Here is a 9,420-nt window from a genome sequence, read left to right as displayed (position 1 = left end):
TTTCTGAAACACACTAAAATTTTATCAAGATGGACTCTCCCTTATTGCAATAAGCCATGAACTTGGCTCTGCATGACCAAGAGGTTATTTTGGTGGGCTTTTCAGGAAGTTAGTAGCTAAAGAACCAAAGGATTAATGCCCCATACCCGGTGCTTTACTAATGTGTCCAGTAATTTTGTATGGAGAAGGAAGGAAGGCCAGGATTTACTCTCCAAATGGACCTACAACTCACTTGGTGAAAGAAAGCTAAGTTTTAAATGAAACTAAGAGCAGAACTCTTTGTGTCTATTACATAGCTCAGCATAGCATTAAACTACTGGGTATTTTCCCCAAAGATACAGATGTGGTGAAAAGAAGGGCCATCTGTACCCCAATGTTTATAGCAGCAGTGGCCACAGTCGCCAAACTGTGGGAAGAATCAAGATGCCCTTCAATGGACTAATGGTTAAGGAAGATGTGGTCCATATACACTACGGAGTATTATGCCTCCATCAGAAAGGATGAATACCCAACTTTTGTATCAACATGGACAGGACTGGAAGAGATTATGTTGAGTGAAATAAGTCAAGCATAGAGAGTCAAGTATCATATGGTTTCACTTATTTGTGGAGCATAACAAATAGCATGGAGGACATGGGGAGATGGAGAGGAGAAGGGAGTTGAGGGAAATTGGAAGGGGAGATGAACCATGAGAGACTATGGACTCTGAAAAACAATCTGAGGGTTTTGAAGGGGCAAGGGGTGGGAGGTTGGGGGAGCCAGGTGGTGGGTATTATGGAGGGCATGTATTGCATGGAGCACTGGGTGTGGTGCATAAACAATGAATTCTATTCACTGAAAAGAAATTTTAAAAAAACTGAACTAAATATGAATGTAGACTAAAAGACAGAAGCATATACTTAAATGAGTATAGCCAAAGACATCCTCCAAACTGGCCCCATGACGATAAAGGGTTAGGGTGAAGGAAGGTACCAGGAAGTGTTAGGTACAGAGATTCAAGGTACCAGCTTTGGATTCAGAGATGGGTTTAAGTTCTGGCTTCACCATTTGCCAGTGATTTGATGAACAATATTAACTTCCCTGAACCTCAGTAGCCCACTCATAAAATAGGAATAATATTCATACCTACATCATCGAGTTAATACGAGGACTAAATGGGACAGTGTATACCAAGAGTTTATTATGATGTGATCGGTGGTGTATACTGTTATTATTATAACTCATGACAGGATTTTAGGGCTTGGGGAGAGGGAAGATAAGGTCAGTGGTATACTTGAAGGGGACTGGAGAATTCAAAGAGAAGAAACAAAATGTTTTATAAGCTGGGGATTCAGGATTGAGTTTTTCTGTAGTGGTCTGGTATTTTTCCAGGAAGACTGGTTCCCAAGGCCAGAAAGAGAGTTTCCTCGCTCACCTGTCTCTCGATTTATTCAAGCACTGTTTACGTCTCTGCAGGGCTGCCTAGGCAAACTTTAGGACTGTAGCAGAAGCTTAACCCCAAAAGTTTAAGAATTTAGAACCCTGGGAGAGAGATGAAATCTGTCAGTGAGAAACAGCTAAGTGTTTTCGTGGGGATATGTAGGAGGTGACTACTGTTGTTTTTCAGATGCTATCGCTGGTGATGCAAAAGAACATGAGCTCACGGAGTCCAAGGTTGTTCTTTTCCAAACTTGCTTATTCACCAACCAAGCCAGTCCTGCCCAGAAGTATAGAGAGGAGGTGTTAAGTGATCCCAGTGCTTACAGCTTGCCATGCCGGTTTTATGTCTGGTCTCCACTGATGAGTGCTCTTGGGGAAGGAGGCCATGTTTCTCGTTATTTGTAGAACTATAAAGCTACTATTGATTTTGAATTTACCACGTATCCCTAGGGGCTGCTGCTTTGCATGCATCATCTTATTTTTTTTATTTAGCTAGTTACTGAGGGAAAAGAACCCAATTTTTTATTCCTTCATTTCTTGGATTGAAGTATTCCTCGATGACACCCTTGGCCTGAGACTCCTTGCCATAATCCTCAACCACCACACAAGTGGGTTTTCCCTCTCGGTCAGTTTTACAGAGGGCTGCCCATCCCCCTGGTTTCTCTCTCTCTCTCTTTCTCTCTCTTTTTTAATTAAAAAAATTTTTTTTCTCACCATAGCCCATACCCTCCCCTGGTTTCTTGTCATCAACCTTAACTAGGTTGATTTGGTGTTCAGAACAAAGGGCCTCCAACAACTTGCCACATACAGGCTCATCACAGTTGGATGCAAGCACTCAAAGACGGGCTTGGCGTTCTTCTAAAGCTTTGGCAGTCTGGGGATGTCCATGTGCTAGGTGGTCATGGATGAGGGCAGTCTTCCTTACCTCTTGGACAGCAGTGTTAATGTCCATTACACCTTCAGCAGCGATGCCTTCCTTGGCTGTGGTGGTAGGTTATGGGTGCAGCGAAATCTTGACTACATCAAACCTCTCCTGGTGCACTACCTGGGGGGTAGCAGGGGAAGAGCTCCTCATCTTATTTAATCCTTTTCACAAAACTTTCCAGGTATCATTACATGCACCGCTGAACTCCTACTTGACTCTCCTGTGGTTTCTCATTAACTACTCCCAACTTAGGGAAAGAGATCTGGGTTAAAGACAGTTCAATACCTTGTAAGCAGATGGGAGAGATGTGTGTGGTGTTTGATTGCGTGTGGGAGCAGAGATGAGTAGAGAGAATCAACACTAATGAATTCAAAGAAGAAGCAAGAGGATGGAAAGAAGACAGGTTGGACAAGAAAGGCTAAAGGACTTCAAATTAACAGTGTTGCCTTGAATCGTAACTACACATTCAGGGAAGGGTCTCTAAGTGTAAAGATGGAAATCTCAAGGGTGATCGTGAGACTATGGGACTGGAAAGGGTGAACTATTGTCTGATTCTAGTGTCCCACTTGCAAAATCGGGCAGTTTCCAGACCCCAAATGAATTATTGGAATAAGGTTAAAAGATATAAAATAGATTATTTTTATATCACTTTCAATTTTATCCTGTGTGATTTGCCTTTTAAGTTAATACCATCTTAAGATGTAGTTCACATAGGTTTTAATAATTTTAATTCCATCTCTTATCTCTTTAAGAAATAGAAGAGTGATTCATTTCTGTGTTACTTAATATCCACCCTTTCTCAGTAATAGTTAAAATGTAAATAATAGTTCTTCAAGAGTAACCCAAGGGTAATGGCTGAACTGTGCCAGCCCTGTGAGGTAAACATAAACCCTTTCTCAAATGTTCTAACTTGTTGAACTGTGTATTTTCCAAGTTTTAAACTTAAAGGCTCCAGTAAGCAATCTTAAAAGAAGGGACACCGCCCTAGGAAAAGTGAGATTTGCCAGACTCTTCATACCTCCTTCAACAACTCACCTGACATTCCTGAGCGTCTTCTATGGGCAATGGTCTGTGCAAGTTCTCCATTGGATCCAGAAATGAATGAACATGAACCTGAACAAAAATTATAACACAAATTAGGGAATGAGTCAGGGCCAAGCTATACAAAGTTTACAAAAATCAGAGAGGGGAGAGAGTGTTAGATGGAAGTCCTTAGAAAGTAGGCGGGATTTGGATCTGGTCTTGGATGGGAAAGTGGGGTGAGGAGGCAGGGGAGGGGGTCAAGGAGTAGGAGTTTGGAGTAAGTAGAATGGGCAATAGCCTATTTTGATGGAAGTGGAAATTACAACTGTCTGGCCTCGATGATAGTGTCACGCTATAAGCTCCCTGGTTTGCTTTCTAAAGCCATTAAAAATTAGGTAGGGCGGGGGCACCTGGGTGGCTTAGTGGGTTAAAGCCTCTGCCTGCGGCTCAGGTCATGATCCCATGGTCCTGGGATCAAGCCCCACATTCGGCTCTCTGTTCAGCAGGGAGTCTGCTTCCACCTCTCTCTCTCTCCCTGCCTCTCTGCCTACTTGTGATCTCAGTCTGTCAAATAAATAAATAATTAGGTAGGGCGATTTTTCTTTGCTGTCACTGAATAATGTGAAAAGTATCAGTGCCAGATATATCTCTCTGCCCTGCAGACACACCCTCCACCTTTCTTCTCCTCCTCTCCTCCCTGGCAGGAAGGTCTGTAGAGACTAGTGTCAAGCATCTTCTTAGCTGTTGGTTTGTCCAGTAGGGTGTTCTGTAAAAGATCCACGGAAAGGAGTGCATGAAGAGGGAATTTATTTGCCTGGCTTCCTTCTTCCAGGGTCCTCTGGGCTTTTGCAGCCCACACAAGAATTTCACAGCACCTTCCAGCCTTTGGTTCTGAGCTCTTTCTCCTCTTCTGGTTGGATGCAAAGAGTCTGATTTGGGTACTTCTTTGACCCTATTTGACACTATTCCCTACACACTGCCATGTCTTTGTAAAGAATCCTTTTACTGCATTTTCCTCAAGTTTTCCAAAAATAAGAGTACTCTCCTTGCCCTGAACTCCATCAGACCAGGGCAAGAGATGGACCGGGCATCTGCTCACCTCTATCCCGGAAGGGACACCAAGGGCCTTTCTTTATACTCTGGGGTCCCACACTCTAGGCCAAAGTTTACCGGAAGGATGTTTAGACACCTGAGTCAAATTAGACCAACCAGATATCCTACAGAAGTCTGCTTTAAGAAATTCTTCATATGGACTCAGGACTTGTGGTTTTTTGCACAGGAAGTGGACTGAGAAGCAGAGACAGTTGGTCTGTGGTGACATTGCCTTCTGGAAGTTGTGTGGTTTAATGATTTCTCAGTCCTTGGTTCCAGTTCCTTCTGAGAGCCAAGTAGATTCTTGTCCTCAGTTCCTACGAGATACCTCTATTTTCTTCAATAACTACCACATACACACAGTCGCGCATGCATGCACAGGCACACAGTTTTGTTGGGTTAAGCATGTTCAAGTTATTTTCTGTTACTTACAACCAAAGACACCTAACTAATAGAAGACCCAATACCCATAATCCCAGTTACCACTTAGAGAGTTGTGGTGTGTGTGCCCGACTCCATAGAACTTAGCTCGTTTAATGTTCACAACTACTCTGAGAAGTTTGTTTTCTTGTGACCCAGGTTTTTCTTGTCTTAAAAGTTCTTTTCAATAACTCCCTCTAAGTGCCTCTCAGTTTTTTTTCTGGGTGTTCCCCAAGGAGAACCTCATTAAAGAGTTTCTGATCGCCAACTTCCTACAGGGGAGGTTTCCCTGTATCACCAACAAGCACTTCTTGGACACAGGCTGGGTGATCTACCATGAGGCTCAATTCTAACACTACCAACCCCAGAGAGAGCTGCAGATCTCACAAAGAGAGGGCTCAGTCCTGCAGGATCACCTTCCACTTCAGACACCAGCAGCACACCCAGGTGGTTAACCTGTACTTCTGACTGACTGACTTCTGACTGAAACCAGAGGTTCCCACTGCCCCCTCCTTGGGTTTAATTAATATGTTACAGAAGCTCAAAGAACTCAGGAAACCCATTTTCTCGTTAGATTACCAATTTATTGCGAAGGATTTTAAAAGAGGCACATCAACAGCTAGAGGAAGAAAGGCACAGGGCAAAGTTTGGGCACAGAGAGCACAGAGCTTCCATCATCTCTCCAAGTGTGCCGCTTCTTGGGTCTCTTCGTGCTCGCCAATCCTGAAGCTCTCTGAGCGTTGGCCTTTGGGTTTTTGTGGAGGCTTCATTACACAGGCAGGATTGGTTAAATCATTTGTCTTTGGTGATGAACTCAAACTCCAGCCCTTCTCCTCTCCTCCAGATGCTTTTCAAAAGTCACCTTATTAATATAAACCCAGTAGTGGTGGAAAGGGGCTTCTTAGGGATAACAAGAGACCCATTTCACCTTACTGTCTGAAGCAATTTCAGGAACTAAGCACAAAAGTCCAAATATTATGACAAAAGATGCTCCTACTGCTCTTATCACTCAGGAAATTCCAAGGATTTTGGTTGTTGTGAGCCAGGAACCATGGACAAAGACCAAACATATATTTCTCACATGAGAAATATATCTTTGGTCATCCGGATGACCTTATTGTATTTCTTGTGAGTCACAACATTGCCCTCGTTTTTCCTCATTACTCAGTCTTTTGGCCCCAGTCCCCACACAGTCTCTTCTCTTCTTTTTCTTCATCACAGACGTCACTCCATACTGTGAAATGACAACAGCTGTTTCCAACTGTCCATCCGCGGTTGCTACCAAACGTTCTGTCCTCAGGATGCTCAAACATCTCTGTGTTTGATGAAAAGACAGTCTTCTCTCCCTCTGTATCAACTTGGCCATTTAGCAGTTCTCCGTGTGGCCAGAGCCTCTGTAATCTCTGAGGAGATTCAAGAACTAATGGTAGAGCTTCCCAGCTGTGCCCCTCAACACAGGTTACACAGCACATCAAGTCCCCCAGTCCTTGGAACACCCTGATGGAGCTGGGGTGATGAGTCCCAGCACTGCCATCCAGCTTTGAGCAGTCGTACATCATGAACCCTACTGTGGCCTACAGGTAGTACCATTTTCTGTAAATACCACATCTTGCCATGCCTGTGAACCTCTTAACCTCGTGCCAATCACAGGAGATGCAAATCCAGTCTGGACCAGGTCAACAAGAAGCTTTGTGCCTGTATTCAGGGCTTGCCTTTTCTGTTTTCTCTTCCCTGTTAGCAAATAAAACTTGCATCCAAATGAAGAAGCCAATTGTGGTGTGTGTGTGTGTGTGTGTGTGTGTGTGTATGAGTGTGTGGGTGTTGTGGGTGTGTATCATTAGGGAATAAGAAAGATGTTATCTGGACTGTCATTAGCCATCCCCAAATGCCCTATTCCATAGACCAGCCCACTCTGACCATGAGGAGACAGTTATGGAGAGCTAGGTCACTTACCTGAGGTGACACACTAAGTCAAAGAGCCTGCAGGATTCTGGTCTAGGCCTGCCTGGCTCCAGAGACACGCCTGAGTCCGCACTCTTTGCCACATCCCTTCTTCCTGGCATTCCACTGATTAGACTCGGACCCTCAATCTCTATTTTGGGAACACATTCTGGGGCAGCTGTGGAGGTGCCCCTCTCAGAACTCCCTTCAGGATGGAACTGTCACCAGGGATGCAGTCAGGCCATGGCCTCCAGCTGCAGCACCTTTGGGGTTTGGCACAGTGTTTGAGGCCACGACATACTCTCTCCAAACTTGGAGACCTCAGACTTGGTCTGTGGTGGAAAGGCCTGTCCTGGTGACTCCATCTCCTTTCCCCTTAATCATTCATAGGCATCACCCCCAACAGATCGCTTAGACTCCTGCCTCTGCCGTGGTATCTGTTCCCTGACACAGCTCCCTGAGAGAAGGGCCATGCCATAGCTACAGCACTTTGTATATAATGAGTTTGTCTGTCTGTCTTTCTTTCTAATGAATAAGCAGTTTCACATGGTGGCAATGAGCAGTCTTTTTATACTAGTTCTGGGGAAACATGGGACCCAAAGGCTCAGAATGCTATGGGTCTGGAAAGATTTCTGGGTCCCATGCTCAAAGATTTTACCTCAGTGGCATGTAGGACCAGGACACTCCAGCTTCAGGAAGCACCCTGGTGTGTTTACAGTCAGGCTGTCCACAGAACTTAGCTGAGAAGCATCACTTTTGAGAGTGACTACAAAACTCTACCGTTCTCCCCTTTCCCCACCACCACCACCACCACCACATTCGGTGGCATGGGTATCCCCATGAATTTGGGAGACTCTTGGCATATTCCTGGATCAGGATTTTTTTGCGCTCCTGGATATGTTCCAGCCTGCATTTAAAATGAATAAGTGAATAAATGAATAAAAATGAATAAGTCCCCAAGGGTGGAGTGTAAAGCTTGCCTTGAACCTGGACAAGATATGAATTGGCAGTCCTACCAGTTGGCATCCGGATGTGGGAGCTGGGATTGTGAAAGGTAAGCAAAGCCGTTAGCCTCAGGTTAGTTACAGTGTGGATTGCTGATGCGTGAGTCATCATGGATGTAGGAGTTGGTCTCGTCCAAACCCACTTCTTTGTTATGGAAGCAGAATGTCTTCTGTTCATCTCTATCCTTCCTTCAGAGGTAACCTCAAATACCCTTTTCTGACTCCTCCAAAAGCATACCTCCTTCCAAGATCCCCTGCCTCTCATCCTTCCTTCCGCAGCAGGACATTGTATTTAAATTGCTTACTTCAGGTGTTTTTCCTACCCATTCACCTGAAAGTTCTTTGGGATTGAAGTACATTTCTTATCCTCTCTTTATTCCAGTGCCCTGCCCCAGCTCCCAGAAAGGGGAGCTCAACTGATGGGATGAATGGAGGGAGGGAGGGAGGAGGGAAAGGGTGGGAAGATCAAGGCTGAAACGACCTCAGGTGAGCAGAGGCCTTTTCAGTGCTTCCTCTGACCCAACTTCCCACACCCATAGCCAATATCACATTAACTTAGAGAAAATGAACATCTATTTCAGAGTCATTTATTTTTTGTGGTTTCAAATGAATCAAATTTGCTTTATGTGAAAAGAAAATAATTGTGAGGACATTTTTTAAAAAAGTAAAATTTAAAAAATTTCTAGTCAGGATGAAACTTGGGATTATAGGAGGTAAGGTGATACAGCAGGCCTTGGAATCGATTCGTCTGAGGGTAAAATCCCACTTGGTTGCTTACTTACTACTTACATAGCATCAGTATCCTCATGTGTAAAATGGGATCAAGAATGTTTGTACCACAACACTTCTGGAACCCTAGCAAAGGGGCGGACACGTAGTAAGGACTAAACAAATATTAATTACCTTCTTTTTCTTCGGCAGAACTTAACAGAATCCTTGTATTTGGAGATCAAATCCATTTTGTCATTTTCCAAAAATTTCTAAATGCATACACACAGATTAGATGCTCCTAAGTACATGTTACATGAATGAGAAAATTGTTGCATTGCTTCTGCCTTATCTCAAATTCTAATTTTAGTTCACTTCAGTGTTAGGAAGCGAATTTAAAAGGATGGCAACATGACTCAAAAGATTAAGATTTTCTATCCAGAAATCTTGATTTAAATCTTCAGTGGTTGACTTTTGAGGAGAGTGCAAATGTTGGCATTATCTTCTTTATTAGCAATTTGTAAAGAACTGGGATCTCACACAGCTGTGTGCAGCTCAAAGATGTACCCAGCAAAGAATAAATTTCCTGCCCACGCAAACTCAAGGCAAAAAACCCACAAGCTGTCTTATATTATTCTGACAGCCTGAGCAAGGTTTCTTATTTTTCTCATAAAACAACTCGACCAAAGAACAAGAATTTTCCACTATGTAGAATTTTTACCTTGTGGGATTGTTAAAGCTGATGATATATTTGTTTTAGGAGAAACTAAAGGCTTGGAGTTACAGAAATGTATAGATTTCACTCTAGCAATTTAGCAAATAAATATTCTCCCCTTAAGCCTGAAGCTGACCAGTGGTATGATTTTGACAAGGTCCTCTCATTCCCTC

At 43.6% G+C, this 9,420-nt stretch overlaps 1 pseudogene; it reads right to left on the bottom strand.

Moving 5' to 3' along the window:
* Positions 1 to 1,915: 1,915 nt before the first annotated feature.
* LOC122890872 lies at positions 1,916 to 7,649 on the bottom strand (annotated as a pseudogene).
* Positions 7,650 to 9,420: the final 1,771 nt, after the last annotated feature.

The sequence above is a fragment of the Neovison vison genome, chromosome 12, assembly GCF_020171115.1.
Source record: "Neovison vison isolate M4711 chromosome 12, ASM_NN_V1, whole genome shotgun sequence".
Taxonomy (NCBI): Eukaryota; Metazoa; Chordata; class Mammalia; order Carnivora; family Mustelidae; genus Neogale; species Neogale vison.
Note: the sequence above shows the minus strand (reverse complement) of the source record. Positions and strands in the feature narration are given on the sequence as shown.